Here is an 18,426-nt window from a genome sequence, read left to right as displayed (position 1 = left end):
TCATAATATTACCAGTTATTGTATTTTGCCAAGCAAAAGTAATCTATCATGTTAAGCTAACGTCATTGATGTAATTGCATGCACTAAACAGAGGGTTACGTTACTGTGGGTCATCAGTATGAAGTTATTGAAATTATAAAAGCAAACATGGCTGGAGTCAGTTTTACCTGTAATCTTGTTATTATAAGTGTAAGTTTTGTGTATTATAAGTGTGTGTGCTGCTGTGATGAGTGAATGTCCTCACTGTCGGATTAATACATCTATTCTGATCTGTTCATAACATTTTTATCAGCCAGTAGAAAAAAAAAACATTTGAGGAATTTTGACCTTTCCGGGTTTCTGTACAATTAACCTGGTTACGGATGAGGGGTTTGTCTCCCAACAGAAAAAACGCACTGGTTACACTGTGATTTAAAACATTAGGATTCCTAACGTTTTAATTCACTGCCTAACCAACTACGAGAGAGGGAGGGACGTTAGTGATTCACCACAGTAGAAAGCACGGCTTGCTGTGAGTGAGATTAGCGAGCGATCTGTGGCTGATGAGTGAAAACAAAAGACAAAAAACATTTGGGACTAAAGTATAGACATAAATAGACCCCGTGTGGCCGCTACTGCCTATAGGCGCAGACGAAAGGTGGCACCTCCATCTTGGATCTGTCGAGCCCCCCTCTCTTTGATTCAATTCAATTCAAGTTTATTTATATAGCGCCAAATCACGACAAGCATCGTCTCAAGGCACTTCACATAATAAACATTCCAATACAGGTCAATTCATTAAGCCAATTAGAAAAAAAAATGTTTCCTTTATAAGGAACCCAGCAAATTGCATCAAGTCACTGACTAGTGTCAGTGACTTTACAGCAATCCTCATACTAAGCAAGCATGCAGCGACAGTGGAAAGGAAAACTCCCTTTTAACAAGAAGAAACCTCCAGAGAATCCTGGTTCAGTATAAGCAGCCATCCACCATGACTCACTGGGGATCGAGAAGACACACACACACACACACACACACACACACACACACACACACACACACACACACACACACACACACACACACACACACACACACACACACCAAGTAGTGTTTCCATGGTTACATTGTGATTTCTTAGTAAATATTCTATTTGGTGAGAGATAGACTTTATTGTATTTATCCTAGTGAATCTATAATTAAATGGGTAAACTAGTAGTAGCACATTCAATGTCAAGGAAAGGAAAGTGTTATCATTAGGATAGGAAGAACGTTTAGGTGGTTAGCTGCAGTGTTCAAGAAGATGGCCCCCTCCATGAGGCTACCACAGCTCAGCAGAACATCATTGTAGCTTCTTCTGGGGAGAGAAAAAATAAAGTTAACAGCTGAAACTGCAGGAAATAATACAGTTGAGCAGATTGTAGAAGAAAGTAGTAGAGTGTTGAAAGTGGTCAGTGTATCCTCCAGCAGTCTAAGCCTACAGCAGCATAACTACAGAAATACAGTAACTCTGGATAACCTAGCCTTTTAGTTGGAGGCAGGGCAAGGAAGAGTCGTCTTTACCGACTGTACACTCCACCTCTCTTTACTACCTCACTTGTCCAGATATAGACTAACATCAGATTTTAACCATAGGCCCTATCAAATAAAAATGTTTTAAGCCTATTCTTAAAAGTAGACAAGGTGTCTGCCTCACGGACTAAAGCTGGGAGTTGGTTCCACAAGAGAGGAGCCTGATAGCTAAAATATCTGCCTCCCATCCTATTTTTAGATATTCTGGGAACCACCAGTAAACCTGCAGTCTGAGAGCGAAGTGCTCGGTTAGGAATGTATGGAACAATCAGACCACTGATGTATGATGGAGATTGATTGTTAAGAGCTTTATATGTGAGAAGGAGGATCTTAAAATCTATTCTGAATTTAACAGGTAGCCAATGTAGGGAAGCTAAGACAGGAGAGATATGATCTCTCTTTTTAATTCTCATCAGAACTCTAGCTGCAGCATTTTGGACTAGCTGAAGATGTTTAACTACATTCTGTGGACTTCCTGAGAGTAATGAATTACAGTAATCCAGTCGTGATGTAATAAATGCATTAACTAGTTTTTCAGCATCACTCCTGGAAAGGATGCTTCTAATCTTAGCAATATTCCAAAGGTGGAAAAAGGAAATCCTACAAACCTGTTTAACTTGGGATTTGAATGACATGTCATGGTCAAAGATAACACCAAGGTTCCTTACTTAAGTTCTCGGAGACTACTACTAATGTCATTCAGGTCAGGTGATTGACTAAGCAATTTCCTTTTCTGAATTTCAGGTCCAAAGATGAGAAATTCAGTCTTGTCTTGATTTAAAAGCAAAACGTTTTGAGTCATCCAATTTTTTATGTCTTCAAGACAAGCCTGTAATCTACCCAACCGATTAGGCTCATCAGGGTTAATGGATAAATATAATTCAGTGGAAGTTTATCTCATGCTGTCTAATGGTTTTACTAATTGGGAGCATATATATAATCTATATCCTGCATAATTTATATCCTGCAATACTGTAATTTATATCTAAAGTGCAATACTGTAATTTTCTGCAGCTCATTCCTGTGCAATATCCCATCTGCCCTCCCGTCATATTTCTTTTCAGGATTTTCTTTATTGACACATATATATTTAGTCATCTTTTCCCTTTTACCATGTCTCTCTAATATTTTGCTCCTTACTATATTTTTTTGCTTTATTTTATTATATTTTTATTATATTTTATTATATTTTCTCCTGTATCATGTTGCTGAGAGACCGCTGCTCGTCATACACGTTTCATTGCAATGTTGACCCTGTGCTAACTTGCATATGACAAATAAACTAAAACTGAACTGATATATAGTTAAAAGAATTGGTCCAAGCATTGAACCATGAGGTACTCCACAAGTAACCCTGGAGTATGAAGACGATTTGTCATGTACATTTGCAAAATGAAATCTATCTGACCGGATAGGATTTGAACCAGCCTAGCGCTGTTTCTTTGATCCCTACAACATGTTCAAGCCTTTCTAAAAGAACATTGTGATCTACTGTGTCAAAAGCAGCACTGAGATCTAACAAGACTAGAACAGACACAAGATTCTTATCTGAGGCCATGACAATATCATTTGTAACTCTCACTAATGCAGTTTCAGTGCTGTGATATTCTCTAAAACCAGACTGAAATTCCTCAAACAGAGCATTAGTGTTTAAATGCTCACATACTTGGATGGCCACTATTTTCTCAAGGACTTTGGATAAAAATGGGAGGTTAGATATTGTTCTATAATTCATTGGGTCATCTGGATCCAGAGGAGGCTTCTTAAAGGGACTATATGGAAGTTTGACAGCCAAAACATTTATAGAAATAATACATTTCTTCTTCATACATTCTCCTGCGGTGTCCTGGTCCTGTAGAATGAGCTCTGGCATTTTTACTGTGATTGCCTGTTTTTCTGTAAAATCACAGAAAAAGAGAGATGCTCGGGTCGAGAAGGCTGCTTCATGCACGTTCACGCTCAGGCATAGCCCGTAGCATTGGCTATCCGTAGCTTTAGCAGCAGAGAGAGAGGCAGTGCCAACTCAGCGACTTTGTCGCTGTTCCTAACACCTAGTGACAAATTTAGCTACATTTCTGAGGACCCTTTGCTACTTTTTGTAGAACTTTCTTCTAGAGATTTCCTGCAAATTAGCAACAATATAGCCATTTTTGCTCCAAACCGTTCTTTGGATTGACGTTGTTTCAGCTGTCAACAAGGATATAAATGTTACAGATACAAAGAACATCATTTAGCTCATTTAGTAAGATGTCTGACTCTCATGTAGGAGACCTGGTTTCGAGTCCAGGTGTGAATAAATTCTGTTTTTTGGAGTTTCTTTTTTATGTTAATGATGATTTTTTTTACAGTAATAAGACGCCCACATTTTTTTTTGAGACTCGCCGAAAGGCATTGAATTCACGGATAAAAAAGATGTGGGTTCAACTTTCATTTTACGTTTGTTTGCTGCCAAGTGTTTTTGATGCGCTGGGAGTGAGAATGTGTTTTGTCTGTTCAAAGATCAATCAGGTTGATATTTCATTTTTATATGGAAAATCACATCTTATTGATCATAATTAACTACATATTAATTGCCCCACACACACACACACACACACACACACACACACACACACACACACACACACACACACACACACACACACACACACACACACAGACACACACACACACACACACACACACACACACACACGTATATAATCTAATACCTCAATCTGACAATGAATCACTCAACACTTATAAATTTATTTGTAAACATCATCACAATCCTGTAGAAATGATTTGTGCATCATTATGACCTTGCAAATGAGAAATAAGAAAATCTATTTTTCTTTAAGCAAAGACCCCATGATCATGATTCTGCTGCACAAAAATGTCCTCCTGACTTTAAAGAGTCTCCAGAGTCTTCACTGAGCCAACAGGAAAAGCAGCAGTAGTAGCATTTGAACAAATTATTTGCCTGTGGAGCGTCTAAATCTGTTTGTGTTGCTTTGTTGATGTGTTTGATTAAAAAAGTGTAGTTGTGCGCATCACAGCAGATAATCAGGATGCAATATGCACATGGTAACTGCAATCAACCTCATTCCTGATATAATAAGATCACCAACAATCCCGTCTCTCTGGGAGGTGGAAACAACTGAATGGTTTAGACTCCAAACTCCATTTGATTCCAGGTTTCTTTTTCAATTTTCAGACTATCTAACTTCTGTTTTATTGACTGAATAGATATCTTTCAGGGAGAGCCCGAAAAAAGATCCAGTTTCTACCTATATTACAATATTTATGGACTCTCAGCATAGTGGGGATTCTTTTGAGCGGAGGGGACGCAGAGCGCTGATTGTTGGTGCACTCGCTGTGTCCGGCACAAGGTACATTCTCAAAGAGGTGCAACAAAAACCTTACTAACACAATCGATCATATACGTTTATTTCTTCTGGTACTCTGTCTTAACCGTGCCTGACGTGCTCCGCTCATCATGTGCTGCGGTGTTTCACCTCACTGACGCAGCATAGAAACACGCACTCCGCTTTCCGTTGATCTGCTTAGTTCAAAGTAACTGATGAGGTGCAGGCAGCAGTTTTCTAGAGAATTTAGAGGAGATGTAGGAAGATGAGAGACAGACAGGACAGGAAAATAGTCAAATGAAAAAAAAAGTGTTTGAAAAGTAAAATGTAGGTGCATTTATCTCCACTACATGTTTTTACCTGTATGAAGCAATACGTTTTAATAACATGTTTTAATAAACTGCTTCTCCTTTACTGAAGAAGGAAGCTGTCTGCTGTGAGGGCCATGTAAGCCATGAGTCATTCTGTTACTGTCACACGCACACATTCTCCTCACACATGCATACATTCTTCTCATACATATAGACTGTTATGGGAAAATTTATGTTTATTAACTCTTGATCATTGACTCAATCAACTGAATGTAATATGTATTGCTCTATGCCTCCTTGCATGCCCACTTATTCAGACACACCCACACACCCACACACACCCACACACACACACACACACACACACACACACACACACACACACACACACACACACACACACACACACACACACACACACACACATTCTTGACTTCCCACACAAACTCTCTCTCTCTCTCTCTCTCTCTCTCTCTCTCTCTCTTTCTCTCTTCTCTCTCTCTCTCTCTCTCTCTCTCTCTCTCTCTCTCTCTCTCTCTCTCTCTCTCTCTCTCTCTCTCTCTCTCTCACTCACTCCCATCTCTCTAAATAAACTCTGTGAACAGATGTTCGGGGCATTTGGCCTCATGCATCATGCCACATGTATAATAATAGTAATAATAATAATAATAATAATAATACATTTTATTTAAAAGCGCCTTTCAGAACACCCAAGGTCACTTGACAGAAAATACATTCAGAAAATACATTAAAACTGCAATAAGACAACAGTAAAATGGAAAGAAGAAAAAACACAGAGAGAAATAGTTCAATAAAATCAGAGGTCATAGGCAGATTTAGGCTGTGGACGAGAAAGGCAGCAGTGTGAGGGGTAAGGGAGGGGCGGAGACGGTTTATGGAACGAAGATGGAAATATGCTGACCAAATTATGTTAATGTGAGCTTGAAAAGAAAGTGAGCTGTCGAGGATGACACCCAGACTCTTGACTTGAGGGGAGGGGTAGACTGTGGCGCTGTCAATAGTTACGGAAAAGCTGTCAGATTTGGAGATGGTGGATTTGGTACAAACAAGAAGAAGTTCAGTTTTATTGCCGTTGAGTTTGATGAAATTAGAGGTGAACCAGGATTTGATTTCTGAGAGGCAGAGGTCCACCGGTAAAACTGGGACTACTGGTGGGCGGTAACTCAAATCCTGTTAGTTCCCAGTGTTTTTTCCCCTGTTTTCTGTCTGTAAATTCCAGACAAATCACCCTTGAAGCCCTGTTGGATTCAGGGTGTGAACAGTCCCTCTTGGATCCAAGACTGGTGGAGGAATAGAAAATACCCACCACCAGGTTATCTATGCCACTCTCAGTCTCCTCCCTGGATAATAGAAATCTTTCCACCATCACTCACCAGACCATACCTCTGCGTCTCTTGGTCTCAGGTAATCACACCAAGATGATAACTTTATTTGTGTTCCCTTCCCCTCAGTCACCTTTAGTCTTGGGTCATTCCTAGTTGGTTCGGCATAATCCAGTTTTGGACTGGAGGGAGAACAAGATCTTGGATTGGAGTCCAGAGTGTACTCAACGCTGTTTAAAATCTGTCTCACCTGCCGCTCGAGATCTACCTACACCGCCTCTGGAGGACGTAGACCTATCTGCAGTTCCTCAGGTCTACCACGACCTGAGACAGGTTTTTAGTAAAGACTTTATGGGCTCGACACACAGGAGGTGACATCGCCTCTCCTCCATTCATTTTCAATGAGACCTGCGCGACAAAGCGATAATCGCGGGTCTCCCTCCTACCAAGCGAAACGCGAAAAACGTGCGTGTGAAAGTTTGCACTTGTGCACGTGTCGTGCACGGACGACCCAGCGACACGATCCCAGAAAGTTGAAACATTTTCAACTTTTCATCGCTGTCGCTTGGGCGAGGACCAATCAACGGAGGTTTCATTCACTGACCAATGAGCGGGCAGGATGCTCCGCACATCTCCTAGCAAACATGGGGTAGAAGTTTATTATTATGTTTTATATAGTAAAATCAGAAGTAAGATTTCACATAACTCTAGCAGCACCTTGTGAAACATCATATCTACCACTTTATTAACTCTGAACCGCTTAAATAACCTTAATTCCCTCCAACCTGACACAGCCAAACAGAACAAAGGAAGTTTCGATTTCGCCATGGAACAGAACGCGTAGACGGCTTTGCCGCTGGCCGCTGCCACGGATCGCCTCCCGTGTGACAGGTCATAAAAGCGACAGCGACAAATTTCGCTGATCGCGGTCGTTTGTCGCCTCCCGTGTGTCGAGCCCATTACTTCTTTACCTCCCCATAGGCCTTTTGACTGTGCCATTGATCTCCTGCCTGGAGCCCCTCTACCATCAAGCCGGTTATACCACCTCTCCAAACCCGAACGTGAAAGTATGGAGCACTACATTCAAGACTGCCTTGCTGCTGGTACCATTCGTCCATCTTCATCTCCTCTGGGTGCGGGATTCTTCTTTGTGCCCAAAAAAGAGGGAACTCTCAGACCATGCATCGATTATCGAGGTTTGAATCAGATCACAATCCGCAATAAATACCCTCTGCCTTTACTTTCCTCCACCTTTGAACCAATCCAGGACGCAACTGTTTTCAGTCGATTGGACCTCAGAAATGCCTACACCCTGGTTAGGATACGAGAAGGAGATCAGTTAAAAACAGCCTTCAAGACACCCCTAGGCCATTTTGAATACCTTGTTTTGCCATTTGGATTAACCAATGCTCCTGCCGTTTTCCAATCCCTTGTTAATTCTGTTCTGGGTGATTTCCTAAACCGGTTTGTAACTGTTTACCTTGACGACATTCCCATCTTGTCTAAGGACCAGGCACAACACATTCAGCATGTGAGAGCCGTGTTGCAACGGTTGCTAGAAAACAGACTTTACGTAAAACCTGAGAAATGCGAGTTCCATGTTCCTACAGTAAAGTTTTTGGGTTTTATCAATGAGAGCGGGCGGTTGAAGGCAGATCCAGATAAAGTCCAGGCCGTCACCGAATGGCCCACACCAACAACCAGGAAACAGCTTCAGAGATTCCTTGGTTTTGCAAACTTCTACCGTAGATTTATTCGAAACTACAGCCAGACAGCAGCACCATTAACCAGTGTTACTTCCATAAACAGACCTTTCGTTTGGACTCCCGAAGCTGATACTGCTTTCCATACTCTCAAGAGTAAGTTCACCAACGCCCCAGTTCTACATGTTCCTGACCCTCAGAGCCAATTAATCCTGTAGGTGGATGCATCTGACACCGGAGTAGGAGCTGTACTTTCTCAGGTGGCAGAAAAGGACAAAAGGCTCCATCCATGCGCATTCTTTTCCCGTCGCCTGACCCCAGCTGAGAGCAGGTATGACGTGGGAGATAGAGAGCTATTGGCCATCGAAGAATGGAGGCATTGGTTGGAGGGTGCTGAGAATCCTTTTATTTTCTGGACAGATCATAAGAACCTGGTTTATTTGAAGGAGGCTAAACAGTTAAACCCACGTCAGTACCGCTGGTCACTTTTCTTTTCCCGATTCAACTTTCAGATTTCCTACCGTCCAGGTGCAAAAAACACTAAACCAGATGCCCTCTCCAGGCAATACGCCTCAGACCTTGAGGCCGAACCTGCCACCATCCTTCCCCCTCCAACTGCATTGTAGGAGGAGTCTCTTGGGAGATCAGAGACCAGGTCATTGAGGCTCTCAAGACCGATCCCAGACTTGAGACCGATCCCGGACCCAACAACGGCCCCCCGGGCAGATTGTTTGTGCCGCGACCTTTGAGAAGTAAGGTCATGCATTGGGCACACACGGGCAGGTTCTCCCTTTCATCCAGGGGTTAGTAGAACAGTAGCTCTGATCAGAAAGCCGTTTTGGTGGCCATCCTTATATAGAGACACCAAGGACTATGTCTCGGGATGAGACACCTGTTCACAACAGAAAGGGGACCATCACTCTCCAGTGAGTCTGCTGCAGCCACTTCCCATTCCCTCTCGCCCTTGGTCCCATATCACCCTGGATTTTGTTTGTGGTCTATCCAACTCGCACGGTTTCACTACTATCCTCACTATCATTGATCGTTTTTCTAAAGCATGTCACCTGGTTCCCCTTAAATCTCTCCCTTCCTCTGCAGTCACAGCGGAGCTCCTGGTGAAACACTTCTTCCGCCTTCATGGTATCCCCGAGGAGATCCTCTCAGATCGTGGTCCGCAGTTCGTTTCCAAGGTGTGGAAAGAGTTCGCAGAAACCCTTGGAGCTCAGGAGGCGCTTATCTTTGGACACCATCCTCAGACTAACGGTCAATGTGAGCGCATGAACCAGGAACTCGGAACCATGCTGTGTCTGCTCATCACATCCTTCCTCCTGGAGCACACACTTACCCTGGGTCGAATACGCTCACAACAGTCACATCTCCTCAGCTACAGGTCAATCACCTTTTGAAGCCTCCCTCGTTTATCAACCCTCACTCTTTCCCCAACAGTCCCCAATTCCTCCGTGGTGCTAGACGGGCTTGGACCTCTACCAGAGCCGCCCTCGACCACACGGCGAGGCACAATAAACAGTTTGCTGATCGCCGGCGGCGCCCCGCACCCATCCACACTCCAGGTCAATCCGTATGGTTGTCCTCCAAGGAGATAACCCTTAAGGCGTCTTCCCGCAAGCTGTCTCCACATTTTATTGGTCCCTTTAAGATCCTGGACGTTCCCTCTCCTACCACTGTTCACCTGGACCTCCCTTCTTCCCTCTGTGTTCACCCTGTTTTTCATGTATCCCTTATTAAACCTGTGGTCTCCAGTCCCCTCTGTCCCACTTCATCTCCGCCTCCTCCTGCTCGCCTCTACACAGGGTAGTCTTGTGTACTCGGTGAACAAGATCTTGGACTCTCGTCGTCGGGGGCGTGGTGTCCAGTACCTTGTGGACTGGGAGGGCTACGGTCCCGAGGAACATTCCTGGATTCCTGGCTCCTTCATTGAGGATCCGTCCCTGAACCGGGAGTTCGAGGCTGCTTCGGCTAGGACGCCAGGGGGCGTCCGTTGAGGGAGGGGGGGGGGGGGGGTACTGTCATGAGCTGGGGCGAGTACTCTTCACACTATTCACCATCTATGAGTGTTCAGATTGCAGGAGAGGGAGCGAAAGCTGAACCTCATCAGCGTTATCAGCGGGTCGGCTTTAAAAGGAGGATGGTGATCATGATTCAACGCCGGATGATTACTACTGACTGGTAGTCTCCAGCCCTTTGTGTTCTCTAGTCCCTCAATTCGTTTTTGTGCATGTTTTTGAAGACTCGTTTTAATGTGGATATCTTTTTCTGGATACTTACGTCAGGTTGCTTCATCTCTGGACCCTCTGCCATCTCTGTAGGGACATCTCTCCGGTTCGCTTCCTGGATCACCATTCACTCAGCCGTCCTGCTCTCCACCACGCTCACGCTCCCTCTCCGGATCAACTTCCTCATCTCCTCTCATCACCACTCATCCTCCTGGACCGTTTTCATTTGCTCTGGATATCACCCCGGCTCACTCCCCCTCCATTTCCCTCCTGAACTTCCGCATCGTAAGTCCCATCTCCAAACAATCCCCTCAGAACTACAATTCCCTATATTCACCTCTGTTTTCCCCTAGACGCCACTTACTGTTTGCTTCCCCATCCGCTGGACCTCCAGTGCGCCCTTAGTTTCTCCTTTAAAAAAATAAATATTATTGTTTTTCCTTTATCTAAGTCTCCATCTCTGATTCTGCATGTCTTGGGTTAGACATCTACCTCAGAACATGACAAGAAGAAGCACTGAACTGTTGCCCAGTGGTCCAAAATACATTTTTCGGATGAAAGCAAACTCTGCATGTCATTCGGAAATCAAGGTGACAGAGTCTGGTGGAAGATTGGGCAGAGGGAAATGCCAAATTGCCTGAAGTCCAGTGTCAAGTACCCACAGTCAGTGATGGTCTGGGGTGCCATGTCAGCTGCTGGTGTTGGTACACTGTATTTTATCAAGGGCAGGGTCAATGCAGCTAGCTATCAGGAGATTTTGGAGCACTTAATGCTTCCATCTGCTGAAAAGCTTTATGGAGATGAAGATTTCATTTATCAGCACAACCTGGCACCTGCTCACAGTGCCAAAACCACTGGTAAATGGCTAACTGACCATGGTATTACTGTGCTCAATTGGCATACCAACTCTCCTGTCCTGAACCCCATAGAGAATCTGTGGGATATTGTGAAGAGAAAGTTGAGAGGTGCAAGACCCAACACTCTGAATGAGCTTAAGGCCACTATCGAAGCATCCTGGGCCTCCAAAACACCTTAGCAGTGCCACAGGCTGATTGCCTCCATGCCACGCCGCATTGAAGCTGTCATTTCTGCAAAATGATTCCTGACCAAGTATTGAGTGCATAACTGAACATAATTATTTGAAGGTTGACATTTTTTGTATTAAAAACACTTTTCTTTTATTGGTCGGATGAAACATGCGATTTTTTGAGATAGGAATTTTGGGTTTTCATAGCTGTGCCTGGGGCTGGTGCCTATCTCCAGCAGTCAACAGGCAAGTAGGCGGGGTACACCCTGGACAGAGAGCCAGTTCATCGCAGGGCAACACAGAGACACACAGGACAAACAACCATGCACACACACTCACACCTAAGGACAATTCAGACAAACCAATCAACCTAACAGTCATGTTTTTGGACGGTGGGAGGAAGCCGGAGTACCCGGAGAGAACCCACGCATGCATAGAGAGAACATGCAAACTCCATGCAGAAAGATCCCAGGCCGGGAAGCGAACCCAGGACCTTCTCGCTACAAGGCAACAGCTCTAGCCACTGTGCAGCCAACTGCTGCAAATCTCCATTGTTTTTGTGATCTCACACTACCAGTGTTGCGGAATGCATTCGCTGCAGTCTTGCATCTGAAACGTTCTCGGTGACAAGGGAGCTAGTGGGTGAATCCTTTTCTCTGTTAACTGAGGCTGCTCCTCCACAGCAGAATGGAGGAAGAAAATAGAGTAATGAAATAGGCTATCTGTTAGCCGACAACAGAAAAATAAGGAGCTAGAAACTTTGTCTGGGCACCCAGTAGTGCATTAATCTAGAAGAGATAAATATTATACAGTATTTGCTTCATTTATCCTGCAAAATCAATTTTGCCCGCTTTCCTTCCGGTTTCTGCCTCTTCTTTCACACTTACAGTATTCAGCTGCACAGCAAATTGTGCTGGTGGAAATAAATTGCTGCCTTTATTGTAAGAGGTCCTAATGCAGATGAATGGTGCACCATCTGAGAGCAGTGAAGCCTCTCACCCATCAGCCACCTACTTTCATCTCCATAATAAACACGGTGCATGACTGAAGGCAAGGCTTCCCAGACTCCAGTCTCACACACAGCTCTGTTGTTTTAAAGCTTCCCCTTTTCTTCTACTTATTATAGTTTATATGCTTACATTAATAATGGATTTAAAAGGGTTGATCAAGTGAATTTATTGATTACAATTTAAGTTTCATAAAATATTTTTTTCCTGATTTTTGTTAAAGCTTAGAACATTCAAAACAGCAGAATGTTGAATTTTAATCATTTATTTGCTGTTAAAATTCAGAGAAAGTAGTTAAACTTGATTTTCTATCTGACTTGATATCTGAAAACCTGATTCCCCTGCTCCGAGCTTTAAGTTTTAATATGAATGGCATCAATTTTAAGGTGTTTTTCTCATGGTTTGTTAAAGTCATTGAGAAAAAATGTAGAATTGTTACAAAATGGGACACTATCAAAAAAATGTGCTGTAATAATATTAATTTCATTTTCTTAGATTTATTCTACTGCAGACTGAGTTCAGCAAGAGTCACGCTCCTACGGTGTCGGAAAAGTGCGTAAGCAACTTTCCACGCAAACTTTGGGATTTATAAAAGAAAACTTAGCGGAAAAATGTGCGCAACTTTAAGTTGACTAAGGACCTGGCTTACACACATTTTGGACATGGAGAGCACCTGCAGTGCTGCTGCTGAGAAGGATAAAATTATTAATTCCAGCAGCATTATCACTGTGTGTGCGCACACAGACCCCCCCCCAACCCCGACCCAACCACCCCCCCCCCCCCCCACCCACACACACACACGCAGCCTGAAGCACAGAATATGGCATGCTGAATATCAGCAGGGGGGCAGATTGAGACAGAACATAATGCTTCTGTGACAGTGTGAGTGTCCTGTCACTGTGACCCGATTGATCATGCACCTAGGCTACTTGGTCACGGGAGATCTCTGTTTGGCTGACTGGTTAGTGCATGTGACTCTTACCCGGGAGTCTGGGGATTGAATCCCGGTTGCCATAGTTAATGATGAAATGCTGCAACAAGCTGGCTTATGTATATGCATGAGATCCACAAGGCACCTTGCATTGACCATTTATGGAAGAAAGTGGGCGTGTTGAGTGTGCGATGTGATCCAGAAACACCTGAGAATGTTTCTAGGTAGAGTGTGATTTATAAAGCGGAGATTGCGTGAAGCTGTGAGTACTCCACGTTTTATAGATCACAAACTTACTTGGCGTAAGTAAAAAAATTTTTTGCTGAGCTTAAGAACGGTTTTAGTAAGGATTCTATGCAATGATTTATAAATGAGACCCCTGGACACATACACATTAAAATAGCCAGAGTTTATCATGGATCCAAAAAAATACAAGGAGCTGCTTAATTTCATTTTTAAAAGCTAGTTTCCAGAACATTGTGACAAACACCAGCGCTATGCCTTTAAAGACTAGTTGAAATTTTTTGCATTAAGCTATTAACTTAGATACATGGTCTAATTACTTATGCTTCAAAGTTAATAGCTTAACGTAGAAATTATTCACTCATCTAAGTTAATTACATATCATTGTTTTCTTTCCCACAGCATACTTTTCCAATGTTTGCTCATAGATGATGAGCTGTTTTACATAAGACACTAGGGCTCAGATAAAGCCAATAAAGTCAAAGTTGTGTGTGGGGCATCTGAGGTAGATTCCATATTTGAAAAATTCTATGAAAGTGACATTGGTCTGCACATTGGTCAAATAAAAACCAGGGAGGCCATATCTCAGAGGATTCATTGGCCACTGATGCAGTGGCGGAGCTTGATATGTGCAACATGTGCGGCCGAACAGGGCGGCAGTCTGCAGGGGGCGGCATTTAATTTCCTTTTTTTTTTTTTCCTAAAAAAATTTTTTTTTAGCATCAACCAATACATAAACAAAACATAGAAATCGCATGTTCTTAATAATAATAGTGATGATAATAATATTTCTGTAATAAAAGCACAACAAAGTGTAACCCATATCAACTACTCCCTGTCACATGACCCACGTCAGCTGATGTGAGGTCCCTCTCCTGATTGGCTCCTTCCAAGTTGCGGCAACCATGAAAGCTGCTCCTGCCGTAAGCTTGTTGCTTGTAGAACGGTGTTGGAAAACAAAGCGTTTTTTCCCCCTCAATTCATTTATACTCTCATTTTACCTCAGCGGTAAGTGTTCTTAACATCTACCAATAACACCCTTTTACTTGTCAGTGACCAGTCGATCGTTTTCGCTATAAAAAAAATGACCTTGTTCGGCGGAGTTCCCACCGCGAGCAGAACTCCGGTTCGAAAACGCTGTTTTTGAAACACTTTTATTTACTTAAGCACTTTAATGGGCTTAACTTGAAACCAAGAGCAATCGAATGATTATTGTTATGTGTTGCCTTGAATTCGGCTATGCTGTCTGTCAAGACAGTTGTTTTCCTTTATTGTTGTTTTTGTATTTGTTTGTAGCAAACGCTACTGGATTGCACAGATTGAGCTACGTAGCCAAGATGATTAATAATTGACCTGTTGTACATTCGTGATATGTTTACCGGTAAACTGAATCAAACTTGATGTGCTAATGAACATTTCTCTGGCCTACAGGTCAGGTTTTTTTTTCCCCATGTTGAACTGATCTTCTTCATATTGAAGTGGCAAGCTGGTAGGACCATTCTTTCTTCTTGGAATCGGGAAATTAGCTATTATTTACCCCATGAAAAACGGAGGGGCAGCGGGCCGCTGGAGGTGCCCTGCTAATATGATCCCGTTTAAACTGTAAACTGCCATAAAATAAAAACTATAATAGCTAGAGCGGTCTTTTTTTAGCTGAAAGTTGAGACTCTCGCCTTTCAGCACATCTGTACTGTACAAGTCGATGATGCCGACATGTTGCGTTAAGTGTGTCTATTTCAGTAGAACTTTGAGAAATGGTGAGAAGGTGGCCAGGAGCTGGATGTTGTATTCAGTTAGCAAACGTTGTTATATATACACTCCACACAATCTGAAACAAAGTTGTAGGTGTACTGTTTTTTCGTGTGTGTGTGTGTGTGGGGGGGGGGGGGGGGGGTCACAGGGGTATCTCGCACAGGGCGCCATTTAGGCCAGCTCCGCCTCTGCACTGATGACAAATCAGTTTATTTTTTCATAGTTCTTCATGTTAATTATGTTCTATTGTTGTTGTGTCATATAAAAATAGGAATATGGTCTCTTGGGTTCAGTAATACTTGTCATTTAGTCTGTTTGGTTTTATAATCACAATCGTCTCCTTAAAAAGACAAAAATTCAAAAGAAGCTTTAGTTTCCTTTAGTGTAAATCATTCTGATCTAGCTGATCTAACCCTAACCATAACCCTAGATTCCATCTTTTCTACAAATACTCGTTCATCTACGCTGCTGCAGCAGCCTCTACTCCACTGCTTGACAAAATTAATGCAGTCACGGTTGGCATAAATTAATATTTTATCATAGGATATAAACCATATATTACTGTGCACGTTACTTTACGTGAGTATTAATTAAGCATATCACATCCCAGCCCAAAGTTGTCGTTTTTTTTTTTTTACCAACAACAGCATTTTTATTTTTCTAATTTTAATTATATTGTTTTATTCACATTTCAAAAAATATTTTATAATTTTTTTGGTTTTTTGTTCATGTGACTCACCTTGTGATTTTTATCTTAAGATGCACTACATAAAAGATCATTTCTTCCTCTTCAGTTGAGGTATGTGCTGCTGAACATGGAGGTTATTTGAGCAGCTATAGGGCACAGAATTAGGCCCTGTCCACACGTAGCCGGGGATCTGCCAAAACGTAGATATTTTTCTACGTTTTGGCCTGTCATCCACACGAAAACGGAGTTTTTTCACACGAAAACGGATCTTTTTAAAAACTCCGGCCAAAGTGAAGATCTGCGTTTTCTCCGTTTTGGGTGTCTGCGTGTGGACAGACAAAACCGGAGTTTTAAGGTCCGCAGCGTCACTTTCCGCGACAAAAAAATGCTGACATCACGTGTGCGACCTGTGTTTACACTAGCCGACAGCATGGATGCCCTCAGAGCTGCGCTCGCTTTATCAATTGTCCAAGAGCTTTTTGCTTGTTTGTTTTTGCAAGCGGAATTACTGCTCCTTGCCGAAGACCACAGACGAAGGATGGGGTTAAGAACGGGGGAAGTACTGCCGCCTACAGGTCTGGCATGTCCTTAACAACGTATTTATCCAGGTACGTGTGGACAGAGTTTTTTTTAAAAGGAGGTGGTGTGGATGCAATTTTTTGGAGGGGCGGATATTTGTTTAAAAAAACGGCTACGTGTGGACTAGGCCTTAGTGTGTCAAGGACAGAGGCGGAGCTGGCCTAAATGGCGCCCTGTGCGAGATCCCCCGTGACGCGCCCCCCCCCCCCCCCCACACACACACACACACACACACACCAGAAAAAAAATTACACCTACAACTTTGTTTCAAATTGCGTGGAGTGTATTATATATAACAACGTTTGCTAACTGAATACAACATCCAGCTCCTGGCCACCTTCTCACCACTTGTCAAAGTTCTACTGAAATAGTGATGATGACAACACCTGCCATCGCCTTCATTCCTGGGAAATATGAAAGTAGTTGGCACCTTGGTAGGTCCCCCTCGAACTAGCTCTGTGCGTATGCTGTCGGTAATTGGTGATGGCCACTTGGCTGGGTCTGAAGAAAGAGGCTCATCATCACCTTCAATGGGACTCATTGGTTGATCATTCAGGCTTCTCTATTGACAGAAAACAGAAGCGTAACTCAACACATTGCTATGTGGACCATTTCACATATTCTATTAAAATACAATATGTGACATTCAAATTTCTCTAATGTTTGCAGGACACACACACACACACTTGTGCAAAACTTACCTGACATATCTTGTTGGGGAGATGCGGCAGCTGGCTGTCCCTCATCAAGTTCACATATACTGGTATGTCTCTCTATTGACAGAAAATGAAGCATAACTCACCACATTGCTATATGGAACAATTCCCATATTCTGTGAAAATACTATTTAAATGTCTATAGCTAAATGTTTGCTGGACACACACACGTGTGCAAAACCCACCTAAAGTATCTTCCTGGGGAGATGTGGTGCCAGCAGACTGTCCCTCCTCGAGTTCAAATACTGGCCTTCTGGTATGAGCAGTGGAGGTAGCTGGCTGTTCCTCAGTGGCAGCTGATGTCATCCCAAAATATCTGCGTAGGGCTCCTGATGTTGCATAAAACAAACAATACAATCTTCATGTCACGTCTGTTGCTCAAGCATTTTAATTAACATGTTACAATGAGCATTTACAGTTTTCAGCAGTGGTGGAAAGAATTCTGAAAATCTGTACTCAAGTACAAGTACTGTTACATTGCTAAAATATTACTCATTTACAAGTAAAAGTACTGGTGTTAGAGAAATGCTCAAGTAAAAGTACAAATTATTCATAAAAACCTCAGAGTATTATTTATTTTTAACGGCTGATGTCACCATCACTTCTCCAGACTGGGGCTGCCTGGAAATTGTGTGTTTTCCTTTACCAAAAGTTAAAACACCAACAATCTATTAATCATTAATAATTGATAAAATACAAAACAAGTGTTATTCCCTAATTTTTTGTCATTTTAAGTTTTTATTTCCTTATTCAGCAAATGTCTCCGGCACACAAAGAACTAAATGACCAGAGGAGCCACAACTACTGATTAAATATCCATGAATCCATTTTAACTGGTTAAATTCTTCAACTCTCCCACGCTGCTTCAAGGTCACTGTGAGTTAACATAGCCGCGGTGTGCTGTGCAGCACACTTAACGCAACACGATGACATCATCGACTTGTACAGTGCTGAAAGGCGAGACAGTCTCAACTTTCAGCTAAAAAAAGACCGC

This window comes from Nothobranchius furzeri, chromosome 12 (assembly GCF_043380555.1).
Source record: "Nothobranchius furzeri strain GRZ-AD chromosome 12, NfurGRZ-RIMD1, whole genome shotgun sequence".
NCBI classification, from domain to species: Eukaryota; Metazoa; Chordata; class Actinopteri; order Cyprinodontiformes; family Nothobranchiidae; genus Nothobranchius; species Nothobranchius furzeri.
This window is presented reverse-complemented; position numbering follows the sequence as displayed.